We start from the raw sequence: 27,812 nt of genomic DNA on the forward strand, positions 1-27,812 counted from the left end.
CTTGAAATCTTGATACGGTACATCTGTACACCTCACAACACTGAAACCGGATTCGTTGTTTGAAGGCCATGTGTCCGAATCCGTCGAATCGGATTTGATTCGACCTAATTCGTGTCCGGATTTCGTGACACGTCGTGTCCGAATGGGACACGATCTAAATCCTGATGATCTCTTCTGCAAGTTGTGGCACAAGAGGATGGGGGCATTGCCAATTTTGAGGGAGATAGTCATTGGTCTTTCAAAGTTCAGTATTGAGAAACATGGTGTTTGTAGGGGGTGCATGCTTGGAAAGCATGCCATGGTTGCTTTCACAAGCAGTAAGGATAGGTCTACGAAGATTCTAGACCTAGTGACAGAGGATGAGGTGTAGGAAGCTCTGAAGATTGAGCCGGGTCACCACTGATTTCTAGGGCATTACAACAACATTTAGGTGAAGAGGGGAGACAAGAACCCCTTCTACTTCTGTTAGGAGATCTTGACGGTCCACTTAGACATTGAGGGGCACAAAAGAGTATGTCTTGAGAGATCTTGGAAATGATGAAGCGGCAGACAATGCAACAAACATGAAGAGCACCTCAAGCCATTGCTTTAGCTTGGGATCAATGATGATATCCTGGTTTGGTAAGACACAGACTTCTGTGACACTTAGCTCAAGAGAGAGCAGAGGTCACTTCATATGAGACAAGATTCAAGTGGAAGCAATGAAGCCCTGGCATATTCCCTCGAGTCAACAAGTAGCTGATATTTTGACCAAGCCCTTGGCAAAAGGGAAGTTTTAGATTTTGAGAGACAAACTTGGATTGGTGTAGAATTTCTTTTTCACTAAGAAGGGGTGCTGAGAATTATAGCTCAGATAGGAACTTTTGTATATTTTTAGTGTGAACATGGGAGAAGTAGTTCAAGATATTCTCAAAAAGTAACTCTAATTTTGGAAAAATATAATTCTAATTTCAAATTTGTAATTCATTTTAGTAAAAAAGTGAAAGCCTTATTTTTAACAGTGGATTCTAAAATTGTACTTAGACCAGGAGTAATCTTATTACTTAAAATAGATTTTTCGCTAAAAATATAAAGATAAGACAAGATAAAGGCTGTTACACACATTTGAGTAGTTGAGAGCGAGAGAGAGAGCATGAAGCCAAGGAAGAGGCATGCTTGGGCACCATGCAGTATGGACAGCAGTCTGTACAGTTTTATGGAACTCTATTTAGTCATAAAGACATGTTTGTACAGGTCAATAGAATTGTATGGACAGACCATACCAGCTGTCCTGCAGATCTTACAGTAGTCTTTTGCTGTTTTTGGGTTTTTCAGCAGGATGTACAAGCTCAGTTCAGGGCATTTTTGGTATCAATGGATTCTGTTTTTATTGGGCAGCGTGTGGATGTTTTCGTGAAAGTTTTTTGAATGAATAAAAGCTGATTTGAAATAGTAATTACCTGTGTGACAGAAATTAATTTTTATGCTTCTGCTGTTTAATTTCTAGCGATGTTTGATTGATGCTATGGTTGAAAATTAATTTCAGCGTTAACAAAATTCAACAATCTACTTGCTTGATTGAGATCATAAGGACATTAGTTACCTAGGGCCTGAAATCTTGATATGATACATCTGTACACCTCACAACACTGAAACCGGATTCGTTGTTTGAGGGCCATGTGTCCGAATCCGTCGAATCGGATTCGATTCGACCTAATTCGTGTCCGGATTTCGTGACACGTCGTGTCCGAATGGGACACGATCTAAATCCGGATCGTGTCCTGTTCGGACACATCGTGTCACGAAATCCAGACACGAATCCGGCAAACCGGGACCCGCGCGGCCATAAAAGGGCGGAAATGCCTCTAATTTGTATCATTTTGTGTCATTTATTTTGCAATAGGTGAGCTGTGGGTTTGCTGTTAGGAGTTTGGAGCAAGGAGCCAAGGGTTTGGAGCATTTTCAAGGAGTGGAGCATTTTCAAGGAGATTCAAGCAACAAGTAAGTGCATTTCCTCTCTATTTTTTTTGCATTTGTATTACAACAGTTTGTATATGCATTTCTTTTACAAATTTGTATATGTTTTGTTTATTTTTTTTTACAGTATTCATGGCTCAATCAAGGGCAACAGGTAGGGTGTAAAGGAAGGGGAAGAATGTCCCTGTTGACCACTACGTGTCAACGACCCATAGCAGTACACCCCCTTTTTTCGCAAAAGGGATAGCACTTGATCGATGTGTCCGCGTCGTCCAACTATCATCATCGGCCTGATTGTCATGTTATAATGTAAACCCATTTTGCATGTATGTGATGTAAATAGTCTCAGCGGGTCTGTGTCATGTATGTAATTGCCTAGGTAAACCTATTTTACTAGTAACGATCAACATTCTGGGAGGTTTTTTGTCTCCGATCCATTCTCGGATGTTCGACAGAGTTTTCCTTCAGCCTTACCCCAAAGCTGGAATGAATTTTGTCACCAGGATTTTAGGCGAGTCCTAGTGTTATAGATCAAGTCTGTGTAAAAGTGATTTGGGAATAATTCTAACTATTTGGTCAGGTTATTTTATTACAAATTGCTTAGTTTGCTAGATTATATTTGTGTCGCAGAAATGGTTAGTTTGTGAGGGTCTATTTTAGATGGGTTTTCCCCCTTGTGATGTAAAAGATATGAAAATAATGATATAAAGTGTCTTGAGGGTTGGAAAAATAATTTATCCCCTCAGAGGTTAATTAATTAAATTTTTTGGCCAAAAATTAATTAAAATCCTAAGCCAGAAATTTAATTAATTATAGGTCCTAGGTAAATTTAAATTTTCCAAAGGCAAAATTCGTGGGTCCTTAAAATTCAAATTTTAAAAGGTTCCAGGATTAAGGTAAATTAATTATTTTGCTAAATTTTAAGACTTTGGTCCCTGGGGTCTAAATCAAAGTCAAATTTTTGAGGAAATTAACTCAAATTTTTTATTTTTGAGTTAATTAAAATGCATTTAATTAAAAAATTCGAATTTCCTCAAGAATTTAATATTTCGATGGATGAGATTAAAATAAATTTTAATTCTCATCGACGGTCGAGATTACTTTGACAAGGATCACTCGAACTAGCCGTTGGAAGATTTATCTTTAAATAGGAGGTCAGTTGTCAGTTGAGATGATTCGATCTTTGAGTCGTGTGCTAAGTGAAAGCTCTCTTGTAATCTTTTTTATGAGCAATAAAGAAAGACTTTGGGGTTAATTTTTGCTGGTGTTACTCTTTGTGGAAATGTTGTAAGATGTGTTATTTTCATGCATAGATTTCCTTTTAGCCATTGATGATAGCTTTCTGAAGAGTGATTTGAGCACAGGTATCTTGCTCAATCGCTGGGGTTTGAATGGTAATTTAAGTTTTGAATATAATAGCAGGTATCTCTATTAGATCTGAATTTTATTATCGTTTTCTCGCCCTATGTTGATGGTTGAACTGAGTTGTGTAGGAAATTCTTGATTTTTTTTAGATCATCGGGCGTTCGGGGAAGTTTTCAGTTGGACCAGCCAACTCCCGATTCGTATTTTCTGAAGAGCCCAACTTGATTTGATCCCGGGCTTATCATAAGAAATTTTATTGGTGATGCATGAAGGGCTTTGGGTGAAGTACCCCTTTTAAATTTAAAATTTCAAAATTTTTCTGTGCTAAATTGATAAATCTGGCTTTTAAGAGCCTTAGATTATCAGATCTGGGAGCTGAGTTGGACTCGCACTCGCCAGATCTGGTAGATCTGCTATTCTTGTGCATAGATTTGTAATTTTTTTTTTGGTTTTAACTTTTTTTTGACTTGGGTTTCTGGGGTTGTATTTATTTTTTGTATATCCGGATTCTGGGTGTTTGTGTTTTCAGGAACATGTTGCAGATTTGAAGGTGAAGTTTGATTTTGAAGCTAGATCTAGGCCCTGGAGGGTAAGATCTGACCTCAAAACCAGCTTTTGCAGGTGCATTATTTTTGCAGTCCAAGGGTTTCTTAATTTTTTTTTAAATCTGGAGATAATTTTACAGGGGTTTCGATTATAAATCTGAATTAAAACATATCAACTTGATCTGGAAATTTCTGGGTTTTATTGGGCCACGACCTTCCATTTTGTCTGCTGCCTGGAGTTTCGTTTTGCAGTTTTGCTGAAGAATTTTCGAATTTTTTTTGGAGAGGCCCACAGCTACATGAGAAGAAAAATCCTGGCTGAAGCTCTGCGTCTTTCCATTTGCTGCTTTCTTCTTAAATCTGCTCAGTCCAGCTCTGTCCATCAAGCACTGCTCATACCCTCGGTTTCGTCCATCTCTGCCTAAACTCCTTGCCTTCGTTGTCCGATACCTGCGTTTTTCTCTTCCCATTCCCACAGCCTCTTCAAAAATTTCAAGAAATTCGTTGTTCGGTCCACGCTTTGCCCGCAACCTCCTTTCATGTGGTTCTCTCCTTCCCGCAGGTCTCCTCAAACGCTTTCATTCGCTGCATATAACCCTCGTCTTCAGCTCCACCGACCTGTTGTCCCTTCTTCCTCACGCTGCTTCACCCATTAATCCGCAAACTCTCCATCGCTGCCAAACCCTTCCATTACTCCTCTCCTTTCCGCGAAAACCTGCAAGAAAATTCTCACGTAGCTCCCTCGCGTTCTGCTCCATTCCGTCATCTCCTCAATCGAGCTATCCCTGCCCGCCATCGAGTTCTTCCTGCAGCTACAAAACAAGAAGCATTCAATTTCCTTTTTTTTACTTGTATGCTAGTGTTGCGTTGGGTTAGATATGTAGGTTTAAGTTTGGCATATTTTATTTTTATTTTTTAGATTAGGTTTGATATCTAAAACATAAAAAAGTTCAAAAGTCTGATTTTGATTTTATGTTATTTCTTTTTTTAACTTTGTTTTGACTTTGATTTTTTTTTGTTTGTTTCATTTTGATTTAAAATTCAAAAATTTAATTAAAAAATCCTAAAATTTAAAAAAGTCCTAAAAAATCTAAAATTTTTAAAAAAGTTCTAAACATAAAAAACTTAAAAAAAAGGGGAAGAAGAAGGGGCTTCTTTTTCATTTTTAATTTGACTTTGAGAAATCCTAAAGTTTTAAATCGAGATAAATTTCACATTTAAAGGTTTTAAATTTTTTATGTGGCCCCTGGCCCATAAAAAATTTAAAAAATTATTATTAAATCTTTTTATTTATTTATTTTGGTCACATTTAGTCTTGCTTAGCATATCGAGAAATTCACCTAAGGAATAATTAAGTTGTCAATTTAAAATTTCTTCTTGGTGTCTTTTTGTGCTAAGGTTAAGATCTAAAAGAAAAACTTGTGTGGTATCAAAATTTTTCCTTAGTTAAATGTGCTTAAATTTTTATATCCTAAGTTTAACTATAGGAAGGTGGTAAATTTCCTAGATTTGGGTCACTAAGCATAAATCTTTCAATTCTAGGATCTAAATCGGTTAGCATTTAAATTTCGTGGTTGTTTAAAGTATTTGTATCTCTTGAAATTTAATTGCCAGACATTATGCATCTGTTGAATATCTTGCATCTATCTATCGTCATTGCTTGGATTATTTAATGCTCGTTACATGCTAGACATTTTACAAATGTTTTTCAAGTGATTGTTAAAGAATCTTGTTGTGGAATTACAATAGATTGTGTATCTTTGTTTCCCAAGCTAAGTATACTTTGAGCATTTGTTGACATTGATAACGAATTGCAAAGAAGTTGTTTTTTGTTCTCTTTGAGCTAAATTGTATCAAGAAGATTTAAAATAAGCTGGTGTTTTAATTGTAATATCTTCAAGAGTTTATCTTTTAAGTCTTCATCTAATAAAGCGAACATCTCATTTGGGTAATTGAGGGCTTTAGCAACGCAAGTGTTTCCCCATCCTCGAGTCTAACTTCATCTCATCTTCCGGTGCATTTGCATATAAGTTAACTTTGCATAGATAAAATTTACTTCCAAGCATAAGCTTGGTCGATAGACAGATAGATCTCCATCTGTCTTTTCTTGAGAAGCTTGTTTTAATAGTACTTAAAACAATGACTTTGCAGTCGTCAGAGGCATCGAGTATGTTAGAAGTTCAGGAGAGGTATCGTTAATCACACCTTAGTGTGCTTCTCCTGATCTTCTCTCTGCCAATTACTACAAAATCAGGCTCAACACAGAAAGGATTGAAGGATTCACAATCTAAGTAGGCATTTAACTAAAATCAACCAAGATTCCTGCATCTCACATTAAGTTTTAGGATCTGCATTTCATATAAGATAGTCATTCATCTAAGCAATAATTGCTAATCAATTACTTGGTCTTCATTTCCCTAGCAAGATCGTTGACTCCATAAGGCACTGGTATTAATCATTTAAAATCTAATCAAATCCTAAGCCTTGTTAAATCTTAATCAAGTACTTGATCACCTCGCTGTGTCTCCCGATTTGGTTGGTTCCCAACTAGTTCTTCTTCATTTCATTTTTTCATAGGGTCTACCCCACGTAGCCGGGTGACTACCCCCGATCTGAGCGTTTTCGCGGTGCCTAGACATTTTGTGCGACAATAGTCCCCATTGGAGATGCCCCTCCTCCCCCAATTTTATCAGAGCCTGCTACAAGTAATGTTGAGGGAAGACTTCCTCCTAAAGGTAACATTGAGAAATATCTCTTGTGGAAATATGTCACAAGAGAGGATAGGCCAAGCAGCAGGGAGAAGGGAGGAGGCAATGTGAATTGGAGATGCAACTTTTGCCACAATCTTTCACAAGCACATATTTTCGTGTGAAAGACCATTTGTTGGCTTTATCAGGTTGTGGAGTTGGAGCTTGTACACAAGTTCCTTTACCAAAGAGGAAAGAAATGGAAAAAGAATTCACTATTGGTATGGCAAATGTGGTTTCAAAATAAAAAATAACCAAGAATGATGACCCCCTTCCATTTTTGAGGAAAGGCAACAACAAATTTCCATTTGAGAGTTCTATTGGGGGACAAGCAACAAAAAGAAAGACAATTTCACTTGGTCCAATGGACAAGATTTTTCAAAAAGAGAAACGGGAAAAACTTGATCTCAACATTGCCTTTTCTTTCTATCAAAATTTCATATCCTTTAATGTTGCACGCTCACCTCTATTTATTGAGATGTGCCGAGCTCTAACTCATGGGTCTCCATCATGGTATGTGCCTCTTGGTTCAGAGAAGCTTAGAACCACATTGTTGACAAAGGCAAAAAAAGAGGTGCAAAAAATGCTTGAGCCTATTAAAGCATCATGGCCAACATCTGGGGTTAGCATTGTTTCTGATGGATGGACAGATCCAGCATGACACCCACTCATCAACTTCATGGTGTCTTCCTTGAATGGTCCAGTTTTCTTGAAAGCAGTGGATACACTTGGAGAATACAAGGATGCACAATATATGGGTGAGTTGTTTATTAAAGTTATTGAAGATGTAGGTGTTGATTCTTGTGTGCAAATCATTACAGATAATGCACTTGTTTGCAAGGCTGTTGGCATGATTGTGGAAGCTAAATATCCACAAGTGTTTTGGACACCTTGCATTGTCCATTCATTGAACTTAGCACTAAAATCCATTGCTTCTGATGTGCTTTGGATTGGTAACATTATTGAGGATGCACGACATATCCGTAACTTTGTACAAAATCATACAAATGCCCTCACTATCTACAAGGAGTACAACAATCTATCATTGTTGAAGATTGCGGATACATGGTTTGCCTCTTCATTCATCATGTTGAAGAGGTTGAGGGAGGTCAAGACCGCTCTTGGGGCCATGGTTATTTCAGAGTTTTGGTCTTTTTGGAGAAAGACAGATCAACTAGCCTCTAAAAGAGTGAAGGACACAATGCTAGATGATGCTTGGTGGGAGAGGGTAGATCTAATTATTCAGATCATGGACCATATCATTTCTTTGCTTCGATTTGCAGATATAGACAAACCCATCCTAGGAGAGGTTTATGAGGGATGGGATTCCATGATTGAGTCTGTGAGGAGCATTATTCTACAGAGTGAGTGCCCCGAGTATGAGACATCACCAGAGGCCTTCTGTGGTACTATACAGGATATTCTTGTTAGCAGATGGGACAAGAATTGCACACGTTTACATTGTTTGGCTCACTCATTGAACCCAAAATACTACAACCATGAGTGCTTGAATGGTGGACCTTCCCATAGATTCCCTCCTCACATGGATGGTGAAATCTCACAGGGGAGGAAAGATGTATTCAGGCGGTGTTTTTAGGATAGAGCATTGCTTGATGAGGTGGAGTACGCCTTTGTAGAGTTTTCCACTGGCACTGGTCGGTTTGCAGGATATGATGTGATTAGAGACAAGGGGGCTAAGAAGCCCTATTCTTGGTGGACAAATCATGGGGCAACAAGCCCTCCTCTACAACAGTTATCCATGAGGCTACTCTCAGGTGACTTCATTCTCTTGTTGCAAGAGGAATTGGAGCACATATGGGAATTTGTATAGTGTTAAGAAGAGCAAGCTTGAGCAATCCAGGGCAGAGACAATGGTATATGTGCACACCAACCTTCGCCTTATTTACAGGCAGAGGGAAGAGTGGTTGAAGGGAAAGACAAAGATGTGGGATGTCATTCCTGATGATATGGGTCTGGACAACAGTCTTGAATTGGCATTGGCCAAGGCCCAACATGGATCACAATGATCCAGTGCTAGAGCCTGTTAGATTTGATGATGGTGATATTGTAGAGGGGTCATCCTCCACACTAGCAGATGCAAAGACGACTTTGGATACAAAGGAGGTGGAGGATACAGAGGAGAGCAGTGGTGACCATGATGATGAGGACAACGACGCTGATTTTGATGATGACTATGAGGATTGATGACTCATGAGTCATGGGCTACCTATTGCCTTGAGACTTGTATACTTGTAGTTGTTTTGTATTTTCTATTTCTATTTGCCATTGGCATTGCACTACCTATGTAACACATTTTGATTTTGATGACTTAATGAGAAAGCTACAACTGTCAGTGTCTTTATCTTACTATCTTGTCTTTCTCCTATTGGATCATTGATGAATTGAATATGTATTATGATTTATCATTTATGATTCATTGATTTATCATTTATGTGACATGTATTTGAATTTTGTATGTACTATACATGCTATAATGTTTCTAACTTACTTTTTAAATAGTAAAACTTACATCTAGATGAAGATCTATGTTTGAAATCAATGAATTTGTATCATTTTTTTTCTAGGTTAAGACTAAACTAAGTACCCACGGGGAATTGAACCAGTGACCTATCGCAAGGAGTGCCTTAACAGCGCACCCATTCACCGTCAATCCAAAGCCCCGTGGGCCAATGAATTTGTATCATTAATGACAGTTTGCGTAAGAAATATCTAATTTTTAATATATATATATATATATATATATATTTTATAATAAAATAATATATAACGTATCCGAACGTGTCCTGTTCCAGGGGGTCAACGTGTCCGAATCCGACACTCGAATCCCCATATCCGATGAATCCTGAATCCACGTGTTAGGTTACTTAGCCTCACAATGGATAAGGAAGTCCTGCTTTGTTTCTATCTTCCCTGATCCACATACTTCTTAGGTATTGTCGTTCCATTCTTCATAGGTCTCTTTCCATATACCCGTTTCACATCTTAACCAATGGAACTTGCCCTAAGTTGGGCCAATGTATGTTTCTCTTTCCATAGTATGTTAAGCTTGAGGTTGTTTTGTGTCTTGATTTTGAATTTGCAGTTAAAGCACTTGATGTAGTATTGCTGTTTTTTCTGTGCTTTTCTCGTTCATCTTCTCTTTCAATATCCTGTGGTCCCTGTTGCCTCAAAATCTAGCAGGTTTTGTGAGATATCTCACAAGGCAAAAGCTAGACTAGGAAACAACAATGAGATGGATGCCACTATCACCTCAACAATCCACCTCCTGCTCTTTAGTGAAATTTCACCTCACGGGAGGCTTCCTAGTTTAGGTTAGCCAAAGGATATTCTAGGTCTAGGGTTCAAAGATGACACTTCAATAAGCTTACTCAAGGTACTTAGACTAAGACCAAGGTTCAACTCTATTAGATAAGGAGTAGTGTATCTATGAAGCAACCTATAAATATGGACTTGTAGCCTAGGGTTTTTGATGTATGCTTCAATATTAGCACAATTAGGCATACAAGAGAGAGAAAATGTTTGCTTTAATGAGATGATCAATAATAGGAACCACAAACCTTCAAGTGACCCTAAGTTGAAGACTTAGTGCAGAATTAGGGTTTTCTTGCCCTAGAATTGCGTAGGGTTGATGACAACAACCCTAAGGAAGTACTTCCAACCATGCAAATTGCTATATTTGGGTATTTTAAGGCTCAACAAGGTATAACTACCTCGAACCAGCTCAATGCTCATGCCTTAGTTGAATTCAGCCTTAAACCCTAACCCTAACGACTTGATTTGAAGGGACCAAATTTTAGGAGAGAGAAAGTAAAAGTTTAATGATTTTTGGCCATCAATATGGATGCTAGTGCCTTCTATTTATTTGGGTGATGGAGTCTTAAGGGAATTTAACCATGGAAATATCAAATCATTGAAGGGAGTAAGGGGGAAAACCCTAGGTTTTCACTTGCTAACCCTATCTATCACTTTATGCGGGGATAAATTTACTAGAGAAAAGCTCTCTAGGAGGTTCTCTAGGGAAGTTCAAGGATACAAATTAAAGCATGCAAAAATTAACCAAGTATTTCATAAATATGTAAGCATTTAAACATGGAATAGAGAAAAACCTAGCAACAAAACATGCAATAATTATAAAAGATGTTTAATAAAAGGGTACTCACAATATATCCAAGAAACAAGCCTTCTTTATCCCAAAATGACATCTCCACAACAAGCACTAGTTTCCAATAGCTAAATATCCACAAATAATCACATCTCCAAAAAGTAGCGAAGTACAAGGGCTAGGCCAAAATCTCTAAGAGAGGCGATTTATCCACAAGTGATGATGTACAAATGAGTGAGGTTACTATTTATATTAGATCTATCTCACTTAAATTCCAACTAAAATCCCCTACACAAGTTTGAGTTTTGAGTGGACAACAAGTAAATTAGGGTTACAATCCAACCCACTAGCTTTACATCATAATTTGCTAATATAAGCCCACATGTGTGATCTGCAACACTAAAAATTTGATGATGTCATGCTCTTTTTGTGCTCCAAATGCTCCATCAAGGGAAAGACAAGGCTAAGAATGCCTCCAAGCATCATGATCATTCTTCATTTAAGGAAAATCCCCAAATCATGCATCAAAGCAACTTCAAGGGTCCATAATCCAACTACGGTTGCCACACATCATTTCCATGGGTGTTAAGTGAGCAACGTGGTGCCTCCTCCTCTCTCTAGCGTTAGGGCTCTATCAGGTGCAACAAGCCCTCCTCAATCTTCTTAAGGATGACCATTCTCATCTGGGCCTTGGATCATGGCATGCCCATCAAGTAGTGTCAAGGCCAGCCTGGGGGCATGTTGGGTCCGCTAGTACATCAAAAATCCTCCATGCTAGGCAAGAGAATCCCAATTTTGGGATGTATCTCAACTACTCAAGTCATTAAAAAGCCCAATGCTCTACTAAAAGTGGCCAATGCTGCATCTGCTAAGTTATCATGCTCTTTGGATTGTAGTGTATGGCCTGGGCATTATGTGGAATGGGGTGCCCTAAAGGCCTTTGTTGCTCTAGACCACCTGGAAAAACCAACTGAAGTCTGAGACTCAAGTGAAAGCAACCATTCATTAGAGACCAATATGATAAATGCATCTCAGTGGACCATACTTAATTGTTAAGGGCATATTAATATTTAAAACTAATATCACCTTCAAATATCTAACTATACGAAGTCCTGTAAAGATGTTCCCTACCTTTGTAGGGGTGGCTAAGCAGTTAACCATATTAAGTGCTTCCAGACACCAAGGGGAGGTGGCATTTCCAAGGTTAACCCTTCAATTAATAGGTGTTGGTGTAAGTAAGTGGCAATGGAAGGGAAAGACTTCATGGTCAAGTGCCATGGTCAGGGGACTAGCTAATGGGAGTCCACATCCCAAGTGTATAGATGTGATGGAGGGAGCAATCGTGGATGCATAGTTACTCTGTTGGGCCTGATTTTTCCACCCTTCTTGGTGGGCCTTTTACCTCTTTTTGATAATGTTTTGTATTTTGGTGCATAGCTCAAGGATCAAAGCTTGCTCTTTATGATATAGCATTAAATTTCCCCTTTAATATGAGGCAGGCTATCGCTCATTAGGGTTGGGAGGTGGAGCATCAAGTGCTTAGGAACTGAGTGATGGCTAATGAGGAGGGTAGAACTCATTTTAGGCTTTTGCACACATGCTAACTTATGTCCCGACCATCTTTTGCATTTTTTTTTTTTTTTCTTTCATTGTGGCCATATTATGCTTTTCCATTCTTTTAGTTGTATCACCCTCCAAGGCAATGTTTTCAGGCCCTACTCAATGATGTGGATAAGAGGGTGCTAAATTCCAATGAACAAATGGCAATTGAACCCAAAGAATGGAGATGGTACCTTGGGCTTATAATGTGGTATGGAAAGCGTCAAGTATGGTATAGGGAGAATGAACACACCACTTCAATCTAGGTCTTCCAAGTATTGCCCCTCTTATAACCATAAGGCCTTAGGGGATGCCCTACTAGACTAGGGCTAAATATTAATCCCTCTGGTAAGCCGAGAGAAGAAATTTACAGTCAAGATCGTTCAATCATCCAAATCATCCCTTTATACATACTAAATGCCCAAAACATTAAGTAAAAGCACCCAATTGCAAAATGATCAAAGTACTTGAGCGGTAGCCCACCTTCATCCCAGAGGAATGCTGGATGGTGAGAGATGTAATGGCTGGTGCAGCCAGTGGAGGAGTCGGCATATCATGATCACCAAACTAACGTGTAGGGTTGCTGGCTAGCTGGCTGTCCAAAATAGGAGAAAAGTTTTCTCCTAGTTGGTTACGCATTTTGGTGGGTAACAGTCCATCGTTGGTTTTTTTGTTCATCTGGCATTCCTTTTTTGATATGTCCCAACTTTTGAGCCATTTTGGCATGGAAGCTTCCAAGTCTTCTTTCTCGTTTGTAGTACCTCTTTGCTGATTCGACAGAGGATGATTTTCTGGCCCATTCCTTGCACTTTCTTTTGATATAACCTTTGTATTTCTTCCAGTTCTATTGGGTGTGGACCTGTTTCAGCTAGCATGATATCATATGGCGTGGTAGCTTTGAATCTCAAGGAGGTGGTCACTATGTTTTTTTAAACCTTTTCTACCTTTCATCTGTTCAGATATACTTGGGCCCAAACTTCACATCCATTAAGTAGGATTGGTATGATGAGTGTTTTAAACTGGACTAATTATTTTTCTAGCTCCATATCTCTGCTATGGAGAAAATCCACGAAATTATGATTTGCTTATTGAGCGATCTGAAATATAATTTCTTTTCATATAAGCACATAATTTCTCTACTTATTTTGCAGCGGAATAGGAACATAAATAAACACAATTCACACAATACAAACACAATGATTCTCTAGGGAACCCAACTGGGAAAACCCTCCACTTGATTATTGATAGAAACTGAGCATTAGATCTCTTACAAATACAACTTATTTCAATGATCAATCTGAAAATAAACTTGTTTTCCTGCCTTGAACCAGGCTTGAAACCCTTTCAAGATTGTTGATCCCTATCTGCTCTCTATCAAAGTCACACAAACACCAACCTGTGCTTTCTACTGCCTTGTCTCACCAAGTCGTGCTCACAAGACAATGATCAAATTGTGCGTTCGTTCCTCCTTATAAGCACTTCGATTAGGCTATTACTGGCAATTTCTATTTGAGGAAAGTTGAACTGCTGATTGAGTAGTTAACAAAAACTCATTGGTTGTGTTAACTCGTCCTTCCTATAATTTAGGAGCATGACTCAATCAATTTGTCCTTTACCCAAAATAACTCCCACTAGATGCCAATAAACTCAGCCTTCCACTAATTAGCACTAGTCAACTACTTCTTGCACTCCTAACTTTTAGGAATTCACCCAAAATTTTAGGAAATCGTCGTACCTTTTAGGAATTAGTTCCTAACTCATAGGAACTCGTGCATGCTAAACGAAAAAACCCATTGTGGTTCCTTTGATTAAGGCACAAATCAAGGAACCCTTTCTTGCTATTATTTTCAACATGCTATTCTGTGTTTGTTCCACAAGAGGAATGTCATATTCGATCCTCCATGGAGTCTCTTTCGGGAGCACTGTTCCCAATTGAGTTTTAATCAACTTGATGCATACTTATTTGTAATTATGGATGATCTTTAATGGTTCATTCTTTAACTTGATTGAAGGTTGAATTGATTTCTGTTTAAGGGAGAAGATGACCACTTTAGTTTTCCCAGTATTGACTTCCATACCCCCTCCTTGCAAAATGTTTCCAATGCCAAGAGGCGATCCTGTAAAATCCTTAACATTCTCATTGCAAGGATGACATCATCTGCATATAACAGAATTTTGATTACTATTCCAGCTATATATTCACTTGCCCACTTTCAATTATCCATTTCTCAAGTTTGCCAATATAAAGCCCAAACTGTTGGGGATAGAGGGAAACCTTGGTTCACACTGACATCATTGCTGGAACTTCTAGACATGTCTCTTAGTTCTGATTTTGGCACTAACCTTTTATATAATCTGTGCTGTGCTGCTTTGCACTCCAGTGGGATTTCTCTCTTGAGACTGTATCAAATGCTTTTTTGAAGTCCACAACGCAACAGCACAGCTCTTATTTTCTCTGTCCCAGGTTTTCTCCACTACATGCCTTAAGGGTTAGGTAATGATTGCTGGTGCAGTGCTTTGGTCTAAAACCTTCTTGCCCTTTGGCTTGCTTTCCATTCTTCTTGGTCCATTTGCTGATTTAAACTTCTAGTATCCCTCTAATCAGCTTAGCAAAGATTGGCTTCATCACTGTCATTTTCTAGTTGCTTGGATTGTTCTTTTCTTCTCCCTTAAATGTTGGGAGAATGAGTATGGTTGTCCAATCTTCTGGTAGTCCTTCTGTCACCATTCAATTCATACTGATGCAATATGCTGTCTCAAATACTTTTCCCCCCATTTGAGGTGTTCTGCTTAGAGACCCTCAGTATCCTTTGGCTTGCCTGGGGCTAACCGTTTGATGCCTTCAATGTCTTTTTTTGAAAATATTTCTTTTTTCAGAGGCAGTTTTGGGGACTTTTTTTAACCTACAGTTCTTTTGAGAATGTTTTCAGGTTCTTCTTAGCCATGTCTAGCGGCTCTTTTTGCCCACCTTCGATGAATTTGGCTTTCTGGAATCTCACTGTCTGTTTGTATTCCCTTACGATCTCACTTGTTGCTTCTCTTTTGTGTCTCTTTTTTACTTCTTTGCATATGCCATTGTAACAAAGATATACTAGGCGAGGCTCTTTTTAATTTCTGCCATCAGTTTTCACACTTTTGCTTCGTTGTCATTCCATCCTTGAAGTCTGGCTGAGTGGTGATCTTCTCCATCTTTTGCTTATTTTTTTTGCATTAAAGTCACTGATTCTTGCTGCGTTTTTTCCCTGAGTGGACTTTCTGGTTTTTGCTTCTCCTTTGTTGTACTTTCATGGCTGAGCTCAACAAAGTTTGGTTCGTGATCTGACAATAGCTCCTCATGACAGTTGCCAATTTTAAAGTGGTGGATTCTCCAGTTCGTCTATCTCTGCAGAATCCAGATTATGTAGTCTATTCGTTGCTTGGATTGTTATTTTCTTCTCACTTAAAGGTGGGGAGAATGAGTATGGTTATCCAATCTTTTGGTAATCCATTCTGTCACTATTCAATTCATGCTGATGCAATATGTTGTCTTAAATACTTCTTCCCCCTTTTGAGGTGTTCTGCTTGGAGACACTCAATATCCTTTGGCTTTCTGGAATCTCACTGTCTGTTTGTATTCCGTTAAGTTCTTGCTTGTTGCTTCTCTTTTGTATCTCTTTCTTACTTCTTTGCATATGTCATTGTACCAAAGATATATTAGTGTGTTATCTGTTTGTTTTTTCAGTCATTCGCTTCTATCTTCATATTTTGAGGCTCTTTTGAATTTCTGCCATCAGTTTTCACACTTTCCCTTTGCTTTCATTCCATCTCTGATGAAGTCTGGCTGAGTAGTGATCTTTGCCATATCTTGCTGATTTTTTTTGCATTGAAGTCACTGATTCTTGCTGTGTTTCTTCCCCCAGTGGACTTTCTGGTTTTCGCTTCTCCTTTGTTGTGCTTTCATGGCTTTCATGGCTGAGCTCAACAAAGATTTGCACATGATCTGACAATAGCTCCTCATGACATTTGTCAATTTTAAAGTGGTGGATTCTCCAGTTTTCTATCTGTGCACTGTTGCCACACAATCTAGCAGGGGTCCTAGGAGGGGTACCTATGGGACATCTACTAGACCAAATGACAACAATGGGAAAAAGACCCACTGTCACCTCAGTCAGTGTCCCCTGCTCTTTACAGACTTTCACTGATGAGGAGTCCTGGTATGGTGGAACTCACTAATAATGATGGGATCAATGATAAGGTATAAAGTGATTTCCTAGGCCCATTCATAGAGAGGCTCATTTAGGGTTCAATGCTTCAAGAGAAGCTAATGGCTCTCCAAGAAAGACCTATGAGGAATAACTAGACCTAGGGTTTAAGGATATTCAATAATGATGAGTATGCCTAAGGTCAAGACCTTCAATATGATATTGGACCTCTCTAAGAGTGTTACAAGATAATTTTTCTCCAACAAGGTGAATTTCTTCCTCCAAGCTAGTCTTCAACATCTAAATCTGATTATTTGTTCTCTCTAGAAAACAAAGACTCCACTAGTGAGACCTAGAAGGAAGCCTATGTGAAACCTACGGATATGAGTAATCATGGGAGGAGTTCCTCCAGTGTGCTCTCTAGGTCAGGATAGGTAGGGAGGATGGTCTAGAATGATTAATTCCTTTGAATTCTATGTGCAAATGACCACCAACCAAGACATTCAATTTGGGTTTCCAAAATGCAACTAGGGCTTGAGTTTTCTTGCAACCCAACTATGGGAATTGCTCCAAACCTTGAGGATCACTAAAGGAGACACCAATGCTGATTCTTGTCCAATTATTTTTGCAAAACACCTCCTCTAATGCAATTCGTAGGCAACCCTAGTTGGTCGTCTAGGAGGGGCCAAAAATTTTTGGAGAGAGAAAAGAAAGGTAAGGAGAACGTGACCACCAATTTTACTCGGATCAGTGCCTAATCCTTGGGCTATGGAGTTTATGATGATTTGAAATTTGGCCTAAATCATCTTCAAGTAGGCTAAAAAGCGATGCCCTAGCAACCACTCTTTGACATTTACCCAACCAAGATCTATGGACTTTCATGGAAGAAAAACAAATTTTAATCCACTAGGAACATTCATCTACCTGTTATGCAATGAGTAACATGTGCAATCAACAGCCTAACGTTCTTTACAATGATTTTCAATAAATTGGGGCACAAGAGAACTAGCTAGTTGCAAAAATTCCATAGATTAAACATTATTTCAAGAAAAATCTTCAACAAAAAGCACATATAAGATAACAAGAGATATATCTAATCATAGATCAAGAAGTTGTTCGAAGAAAGAACGAAAATTTCAGCTTCCAAAGATATCGAAATGCGTCAAAAGATCTCCAATAAACATTCGAGAAGAAGTGCAAAGTTCGTACAAGAGAAAGAATCCAAGAAGTGATGATGATGCTCTCACAAATGAGAGTCTCATCTATTTATATGCTCCTCTCATTGTTCAAATTAGCTTAAAATGCCACTAACATCCTTTTGATGTGCAAAATAATTATATAATATGTCCTTGGTGACAAGCCCACCAAGTAGCTCATAAAGTGATAAAGAAGCCATCCATAAGTGAGTCGAAATGATGAAATCATAATGTAATAGGGTTGTTGGAAGGCCGAATTGAGTCCTCAAGGTGCCATAATGAGAATGAGAGCTCCATGAATGATAGACAAGGCTATGGCCCCTTGATCTCTAAGCAAAACATCATGTGGTGCTCCAAGTGGCTCTAGGGCATAAGTAGTGGTCTCATGGGTCTCCTGATGAAAAATAAACCTGTAGACTGCTCCAAATGAGGGCACGGAAGATGGTGCTTGCCCTTCCATATCTCAATGATGAGACAAACCTCCTATGGGGCTTGGATCAACTACCAAGCCCTATATATATTTGTAAGTCGTCTGGGGGCACTCTTGGTCCAAGTGCATCATCTCGCATATAATGTGGGGCAATAAACACGCTACTGAAGGTCCTTATTTTTTTGGACCTAAAAATTGGCAATTTATCGGCCGATAAAATTGGTGCTAGGAAAAAATTGCGATGTGGCAATGTTGTCGTGGTGTTTGCAACAATGCCTTTCTCTAGTGCATAATGGAGGCCTAGTTGAGCAACCTGGCTTGGCGTGAATTTTTGTGGTAATGTGATCTCTTTTCATGCTTTTCATTGTAAATCTTGGTTGATGCTATAACTGTTCGAAATATTGAGAAGGGGGTGAATCAATATTTCTTATCAATTAGTATTTTTAATGTTACAGAGAATTAATTATTATCATTAACATGTCATCAATACATAAATCAACACCATTCAACAATGCATAATATCAAAGACAATAGACACCAAAATTTTAGGTGGGAACTCTTTCGGGAAAAAAACCACAAAACGCTTCTTAATATATGTCTTTTCAAAATTGCATCAATTGAAAGCTCCAATTTTCAAGATTCTTTAGCTACAATTGGAAGGAGGCTCCAACTCGCTAATTTATCAGCTACAACTTAAAGGACGCTCCAACACCCTAGTTTATAGGCTCCAACCTGAAGGATGCTCCAAAACCCTATTTACGAGCATCAATTGGAAGGATGCTCCAACACCCTGTGCAGGCTTCAACCTGCCCTAGCACCACCCTACCATCTTGAAGTGTTCTCAGGCTCCAACCTGAAGGAGACTCCACTCCCCTGCCTTGCACCACCCTACCACCTTGATCAACCAACAGATCACGTTTCACAATTTTCAGACTAGATCCTTTTGTGCTTGATATCAAATGCTATAATACAAGAAAGTTTCAATCAATTATGCCTTTGCTCAATCTGTACATCAAACCCTAGCTGTCAATGCCAATGTTGTAGTTCAACTTCTGCAGCTGAAACCCTAACTTCACAATTGTGATCAACATTGCTCGTGGTATATACATATCTGTTAATGACTCTAGCAATGTATCCAATCCATAATCACAATGACTTGCACCGTCTCTCCTCTGGCATCACAATCCTGTAAAGTTGTCATTGCTTTCACTGATTATTTGTGCCCATGAGCACAAACCTAGATACTACCAATCTGTCTCAAACCTTAGCTTGTCAATATGTTTTCTGGCAAAACCTACATAAATAATTCTGCCGAAAGCCAGTCTCAACATGTACATGTCTTTGTCAAAGCTAGTAGCATCATTGTTAAAACTGGCAACTATGGCCAAACTCCATGTGGGTCACCTCATTTATGGCAACTGATATTTTTCCTAGATTCCTCTTGTCGAGAGATGTAGGATTGATCTAAAGATCATCCAATTCCGACAAGTATTTATGGAGATATGAATTTATTTGTATTTACTTGACAAATTGTCAAGGTCAGCCAACAGTTAAATGTGTGGCACACATGCCCAGTGAATCATATAAATACAAGAGAGGTTGAATCATTTTCTCATCATCTCATCTCCACGTCTCTTCTCTCTCCTAGTCTCTTGGGTATGCATAGGAGGAAGAAGACTCTCTCACGTGGGAAGAAGAAAGAGGACGCAGTTAGGGCAACAAGTTGTGACGTGGAAGAAGGAGGACGCAGTTAAGGCAACAAGTTGTGACGTGGAAGAAGGAGGACGCAGGAAGGTACAACAACACGTTTTGGGTGCTAGAGGACTGCGTTGACCAACGTATAGGCTCCCTTGACTGCGGATTTGTGTGGGGAGTCTCTCTCTTGCTAGCCGCAGTTCAGATCAGCCTTGTTGACCTCTGTTTGACCACTGTTTTGGGGCAGCATTGACTGGTTAGGGTTGACTGCAGGAGCTGATATATTGACTGCTGTTTTGACCATGTTTTGAGGACTGTTTTGGGCTGCTACTTATTGCTGTTGAAGACTGAGTTCTTCAATTTGACTAGAAGTCAATCTGGGGCTGTTTGACCAAGTTTGACTTTGCTGATCTAGGGTTTGCTGCTGCTGATATAAAATTACAGAATTCTGATTTTGTACTATTTCTCTCTGCTGAACTATTGAAGATAAAAGAAGATTTGATCGAAGGGTTTCCTCGCATTGGGGTTTGTCCTTGGCTAGCTGCCACATCTTGTGTCTCTTGTCTTGGCTTGTTTTCTGTCGATCGTTTAATGTTCTATCTGCACTTTACTTAATGTATATATGATTGCTAATATGTGGCTAATAAGAAGAAAAGAAGTAAATTGCTCTAAGCATAGAACATACCATAAATTCACATGGTATCAAAGGTGAGGTGAAGACAAAGCCCAAGCAAGAGCAAGAGCAAGAGCAATCACCAAAGGTTGTTGAAGCAATCTTAAAGAAGTCATGGGGTCCTCAACGCACTTCCCCGCTGAAGACAAACTCCGTGAGAACTCTGACTGTCACGGATGGAAGATGTCTCTTGATCTAACATTGGAAGAGTAGGAAGTGTTGGACCATGTGAGAGGCAGAATCGTTGAGCCTCCATCAAATGCATCCGCTGCTGCTAGAAGCAAGTGGACCAAGGGAGAAGTCAAAGCAAGGAAGATCATCTGGGACTCTATCGACAAGCGCTTGGTGGCCTATGTTTCCGAGCTGACCACCTCCAAGGAAATCTACGATAAACTGGTGAGTTTATTTAAAGTTAATGATGCAAATCAAGTTTTGTTCCTTAGAAATAAGCTGAAGGAAATTAAGAAGGGCAAAGATGAGAGTATGCAAGCATATTTCTTAAGGATCACCGAGATCAAGAATGATCTCCTATCTATTGGGGAAGTAGTTCCTGACAGGGAAATGACACTCACAACTCTTGGAGGACTGCCACCTGAATGGTATATATTCAGGACTACTCTTCTCAACAATAATGTAATTCCTGGATTTGAGGAATTGATGGCAAGATGCATTCAAGAAGAAACAAGGATGGAAGAGTAAGAAATGCCAGCTCTTAAAGGCCATCCCTTTGCCTTTTCTTCTCATGCTAAAAGAAGAAACTATTCTGGGGTTAAATCCAAAGGAAAGGTTGGACCAAAAGGTGGAAGAAAAGGTCGATGTTACAATTGCAACAAAATGGGCCACTATGTGAGGGAGTGCCCTGATAAAAGGGACTCACACCATGACGATGATCAAAATCACTCTCAAGGCAATCAAAGGAATGGCAGGTCTAATGGTAGAGCTAAAAGAAATGCCAAAAATCAAGGAAGAGGACAACCCTTCAAGAAGGCAAGGAACTCCACGTATGAATCTAACGTTGTTAACAATAAGCAAGATGAAAATTATCTACCAGCGACCCTCTCTACCACTGCTCCCCCGGACTCGCTGGGAAATTGGCTTATTGATAGTGGTGCCTCAAGGCACTTCACTGGTTACAAAGAAGCTCTCTCTAATCTAATAGAGAAGGAGACCAACCTGGAAATTGTTCTTGGGGACAACTCAAAATATCCCGTGAAAGGCGTAGGGAATGTCAGTCTTCAATTGAATCAGGGAAATACAATTCATTTATAAGAAGTATTATATGTACCTGATCTCTAAAAGAACCTGATGTCCATTTCGGGAATGGAAGACAAAGGCTACAAGGTGGCCTTCATCGATGGCAAGGTACGCATATGGAAAAAGAACTTTAAAGATGCTTTTAGTCTTGGCTTTCGAGTTGATTCATTATATCAGGTCAGAGGAAGTCCGCTGGGTGTCATGTCTTGTGACACATCTCTTCAGTCTGAACTATGGCATTGGAGGTTTGCTCACCTTCATTATAAAGCTCTACCCAATGTGAGAAAAATGGTGACCGGGATGCCCAAATTCAAATTAGAGCAAGAAGGTGTATGTCTGGGATGCGCCGAAGGAAAGCTCAAAAGGGGACCATTCCCCTCAAGCCAAAGCAAGACCTCTGATATATTGTAGTTGGTTCACTCAGACATATCCAGTATGATGCCTGTGAACTCCTTGGGAGGATATTTATATTACCTCACTTTTACAGATGATTATTCTCACAAGACTTGGATATACTTCTTGAAAAAGAAGGATGAAGTGTTCTCCTGGTTTCGTCACTTCAAAGCCTTGATCGAGAATCAAACCGAAAAGAAGATCAAGATTTTAAGGACTGATAATGGGACTGCGTATGAATCCAATGAGTTTCATGACTTTTGCAAAGAGGCTAGCATTAAGAGGGAGACTACTACACCATATACTCCTGAGCAGAATGGTGTGGTGGAAAGGAAGAATCGTACAATTGTGGAAGCTGTCTGTGCTATGCTCCATGATCAAAGACTTCCAAAGTTTCTATGGCCCAAAGCTGCAAATATCGCCGTATATGTACAAAACCGATGCCCTCATCAAAGAGATGTTCACTAGTAAGAAACCTGACATATCTCATTTTAGAATTTTTGGAAGTCTTGTATATTTTCATGTGCCGAAGGAGAAAAGGAATAAATTGGGTGCATCTGGAAAGAAAGGAATCTTTGTAAGCTATAGCGAAAATACTAAGGGCTATAGAATCTATGTGGCTGATCAAAGGGAAGTCGAGATTAGCCATGATGTCACCTTTGATGAAGATATGGCTCTTAGCAAAGTTGACAATCTTCTACTCTAAGGGGATCTAAAGAAGCTGACACTAGGGAATCGAAGGAAAAGGAAGATGAGACGATGCCCGATGTGGAAGAACCTATGGATCCTACTGATCCCCCTCCACAGGAGCCCTCCTCTTCTAGGAAGAGACCTTCAGGGCTTAGGGGGACACTTGATGATGCTGAAGGGCACGTTGCACCCAGGGGAACCTTCCGAGAAAGTAAGAAGCCGACCAGGTATCAGGGATACTTGACCATCATGAGCATGATCATCCAAAATGAGCCTTCGTCATTCGCAGAAGTTGTCAAGCATCAAGTATGGAAGGATGCTATGACTGAGGAATATGAGTCCATCATGAAAAATGATGTCTGGGATGTGGTCCCCAGACCCTAGGACAAAGCAGTTGTCACTTCGAAATGGCTTTACAAGATAAAGCATGCAGTTGATGGAAGTGCGGAAAAGTATAAGGCTCGTTTTGTCGCTTGTGGCTTCTCTCAGAAGGAAGGCATAGACTATGACGAGATATTTTCACCTGTTGCCCGACATACCACCATCCGCTTGATCATAGCCCTTGCTGCTTCGCAAGGATGGAACCTACATCAGATGGATGTCAAGACTGCGTTCTTGCATGGTTCAATCAAAGAGGAGGTCTATGTGGAGCAACCCGAAGGATTTGAGATTCATGATCGAGAATCTCATGTATGCAGGTTGAAGAAGGCCCTCTATGGGCTGAAGCAAGCACCCTGAGCATGGTATGAGAGTATCGATAGCTACTTGATGAAGATGGGATTCACTAGGAGTGAAGTCGACCCTAACCTGTACTTTAAGGTTGAAGATGATAGTCCTCTCATACTGGTGCTGTACATTGACGACCTCTTTCTAACAGGGGCAGATTCTCTCATTCACAAATGTAAGAGGGATTTGGCTTCTGAGTTTGAGATGAAGGACCTAGGACTGATGTACTGTTTCCTAGGACTAGATTTCTGGCATAAGCCAGGGGAGATTTTCTTATCTCAAGGAAAATATGTGGGGAAGATATTGGAGAGATTCGGTATGGTGGACTGCAAGCCTGTAACTACCCCGATGGAGCTTGACTTCAAGAAGTTAAGCGATAGTGCTGCCGGACCTGTTTTACAAAATGCTACCAAGTATCGTCAACTCGTCGGAGCATTGATGTTCTTGGTGAACCCCCGTCCGGATATATGCTTTGTAGTCAACACGTTGAGTCAACATATGGTTGAGCCTCACCACACACATTGGATTGGTGCCAAGAATCTGTTGAGATGTCTTCGTGGAACAATCACTCATGGGTTGAGATACATTGTCGGAGATATGAGACTACTTGGATATATCGATGCTGATTGGGCAGGCAGTGTGGTGGACCGAAAGAGCACTTTTGGGTGCTGTTTCTCTTTGGGATCTGCCTTGATATCCTGGATGAGCAAGAAGCAGATGTAGGTGGTTTTGAGCACCACCGAGGCAGAGTACATTGCTGGTAGTATGGCCTCTTATGAGGCGGTTTGTTTGCGACAGCTCTTTAGTGAGCTGTTTGGATTTACATTGGATACCACCGTGATCTTATGTGACAACCAGAGCGGGATTCATTTATCAGAGAATCCCGTATTTCATGATCGCTCCAAGTATATCGATATCAGGTACCACTATATTCGGGATATGGTGCAACGAGGAACAATAAGGCTCCAACATATCGGTATAGATGAACAAGTCACCGACATTTTGATGAAGCCCCTGGGAAAGGTCAAATTCTTGACTTTTCGAGAATGACTTGGTGTCATTCAGAGACCTTCTTATGAGGGTCGAGTATGATGTGTTGAGCTCTGGGAGCTCCAGGAGGGCACGGGGTACTTCTTGGAGGGACATGCGACCACAGGGCGACTCACCATCCCCTGGTGGTGCACTACGTACAGGGTGAAAGGTTCAACCTTCCCTTGTGACACCCCGTGGCGACTGTAGGATATGATGATTAGTTCTCCTGTGGGCCAGGATGATTAGTTCTTCGTGGCGACTGTGGACAGGATGATTAGTTCCCCTGTCGAGGCATCCTACCCATGCAGTCTGGGACTCATGGGAAGTACCTCTCATTTGATCAATGAATAGGGAAATGGGGTTAGGGATCATTAATAGTACTATCGATGGACACATCGTTGTATCTACCGTACTCCCTATGCTAGGATGACCTCCATTGATCTGGGATCAGTGAGAGTGGTATGACACTCTGAGACTGACTTTGGGTCAGTGGAGGATGGTGTGATACATCCTCAATCATTTCTTCTTCTTCATAGTTTGAGCAGAGCAGATTAGGGCCAAGCTATGCAGGGCAGTGCATTTGATGGCTGGGATAGTAGCGACGATCAGACGGATTGCAGATGGAGTTCTCCCTAGTTGAGAGGGAGTGTTAAAATTGGCAACTAGGGCCAAACTCCATGTGGGTCACCTCATTTATGGCAGCTGATATTTTTCCTAGATTCCTCTTGTCAAGAGGTGTAGGATTGATCTAAAGATCATCCGATTCCGACAAGTATTTATGGAGATATGAATTTATTTGTATTTACTTGAAAAATTGTCAAGGTCGGCCAACAGTTAAATGTGTGGCACACATGCCCAGTGAATCATATAAATACAAGAGAGGTTGATTCATTTTCTCATCATCTCATCTCCACATCTCTTCTCTCTCCTAGTCTCTTGGGTATGCATAGGAGGAAGAAGACTCTCTCACGTGGGAAGAAGAAAGAGGATGCAGTTAGGGCAGCAAGCTGTGACGTGGAAGGACGCAGGAAGGTACAACAACACGTTTTGGGTGCTAGAGGATTGCGTTAACTAGCATATAGGCTCCCTTGACTGCAGATTTGTGTGGGGAGTCTCTCTCTTGCTAGCCGCAGTTCAGATCAGTCTTGTTGACCTTTATTTGACCATTGTTATAGGGCAACGTTGACTAGTTAGGGCTGACTGCAGGAGCTGATATATTGACTACTGTTTTGACCATGTTTTGAGGATTGTTTTGGGCTGCTACTTATTGTTGTTGAAGACCGAGTTCTTCAATTTGACTAGAAGTCAATTCGTGGCTGTTTGATCAAGTTTGATTTTGCTGATCTGGGGTTTGCCGCTGATGATATAAAATTACAGAATTCTGATTTTGTACTATTTCTCTCTGTTGAACTATTGAAGATAAAAGAAGATTTGATCAAAGGGTTTCCTCGCATTGGGGTTTGTCCCTGGCTAGCCGCCACATCTTGTGTCTCTTGTCTTGGCTTGTTTTCTGTCGATCGTTTAATGTTCTATCTGCACTTTACTTAATGTATATATGATTGCTAATTTGTGTCTAATAAGAAGAAAAGAAGTAAATTGCTCTAAGCATAGAACATACCATAAATTCACAATCATATACAACTGGCAAACCGTCAGCAACTAGATAAAATCATCAATGTCAAATCTAGGCTCATAAACAGTGATACAAATATTGGCATTAGATAGTACAATTTCTTCACACCAAACAATTGCTTAACAATGACACTTGTTAAACCCTAGCAACAATTGTCATTGAACCCTTATCAACCAACGACTTCCAATTTTCAATTCAATAATCTAAAATAACTATAGAGGACCATGTATCAAATTAAGTGTTCGACAATTTGATTCTTTTAGATCCCCTTCTACAAATTAAGCCCTTTTGGCAACAATTCAACAAAAGACATCGTTGATTCCTTAATTATTCGACAGAATGAAATTTAAAATTCAAAATAAAACAAATGTCAGCCTTACCCTCACAGTTGGGACTTGAAACCTGTGACCTTAATATTTAATACAACTGCTTTCAATCTTTCTTATATAATGTTAATTCCCCAACCTCATTTTATTTTGTGCAACCATAAATTGTGACCATGACTTATATGAACCTGGTGCTCAGTCGTCTCTAGTCTATATCCAAAGTTACTTGCTACCTGGGCGACTCTGTTAGAGATTCAATTCCTTGGCGCCTAGAGCAAATTGCAAGGGATGATGGGTTTTGTTTCAGAAATAGAACTTTTATACTTTTGATTTCAAAGATACTAATTGCTCGGGCAAATCTCTTTTTGTTAAAGATTTAATTCTTCGGTGTCTAGGGCAGTTCTCAGACGGGAATTTTGTTCTGGACAGTAGTGGCATCAAATCTGAATGTCTGGGGATGAGGGTCTTTTCAAATGTTTGATGCTTTTCCAATTTGAACGCAAACCACAACGATGTGGTGTATATCATATGCAATCAAATCAAACTTGCCATCGTGGGTGATTCAATTATGACTCTTCATCTGATTAGCGACATCCTCAAAATTTTGAGATTCAGTGATTCAAATGGAAACCAATCATTATCTTTATACTCGGAGTGATTTTCTTATGAGTTCTAGATCACAGTTTAGTTTGAATTTTTCCTGTAAGATGCGATATCCTTGAACAAACAATTGGTGCTTCGCTTCAGGATACTCCGAAAATAGTCATGACCGCAGGTGTCATGATTTGAAGAATTCTACGCTATTATTGACGTGTGTGCAGATTGATTTGCTCAGATAAAAGCGAACAATACCATATGAAAACCATAAAGTTTTTATGCCCATAATTGCTCAGCAAAACTTCCTTTCTCCTTAGATGTTGATGACCGCAGACAAAGCATGTTGAAGACCTTCGATCCAATGCGAGTTTCCTACCAAATCTAAGACAACAATACCCTTAAGCTTAAAAGATATAACCCCAAAAATTTTGCTGTTTGTCAGAGATCAACTCCATATTCGCGCCTCTTGCTCCACAGGTCATAGTTGGTATCAAAGGCAAATTGTTCTTGTAACTTAGATCATAAACTAGAAAAACTAATCTTCGATCTCCTAAAAGATATACTATTAATCATAGTGCTGAGAAAGAATTCAGGGCATAAGTATATAGATTTTCATTTTTGATGATTTTGGAGAACAATAAGAGATATATT

At 39.7% G+C, this 27,812-nt stretch overlaps 1 protein-coding gene across 1 annotated transcript in view; it reads left to right on the plus strand.

Annotated features, from left to right (window-relative positions):
* Positions 1-27,812, plus strand: part of ALG10 (DIE2/ALG10 family) — a 287,661-nt gene that overhangs the window by 52,487 nt on the left and 207,362 nt on the right. The window lies entirely within an intron of this gene.

Source organism: Pinus tabuliformis, chromosome 2_1 (genome assembly GCF_031772625.1).
Source record: "Pinus tabuliformis cultivar Carrire ecotype Pingquan chromosome 2_1, CPIR1, whole genome shotgun sequence".
Taxonomy (NCBI): domain Eukaryota; kingdom Viridiplantae; phylum Streptophyta; class Pinopsida; order Pinales; family Pinaceae; genus Pinus; species Pinus tabuliformis.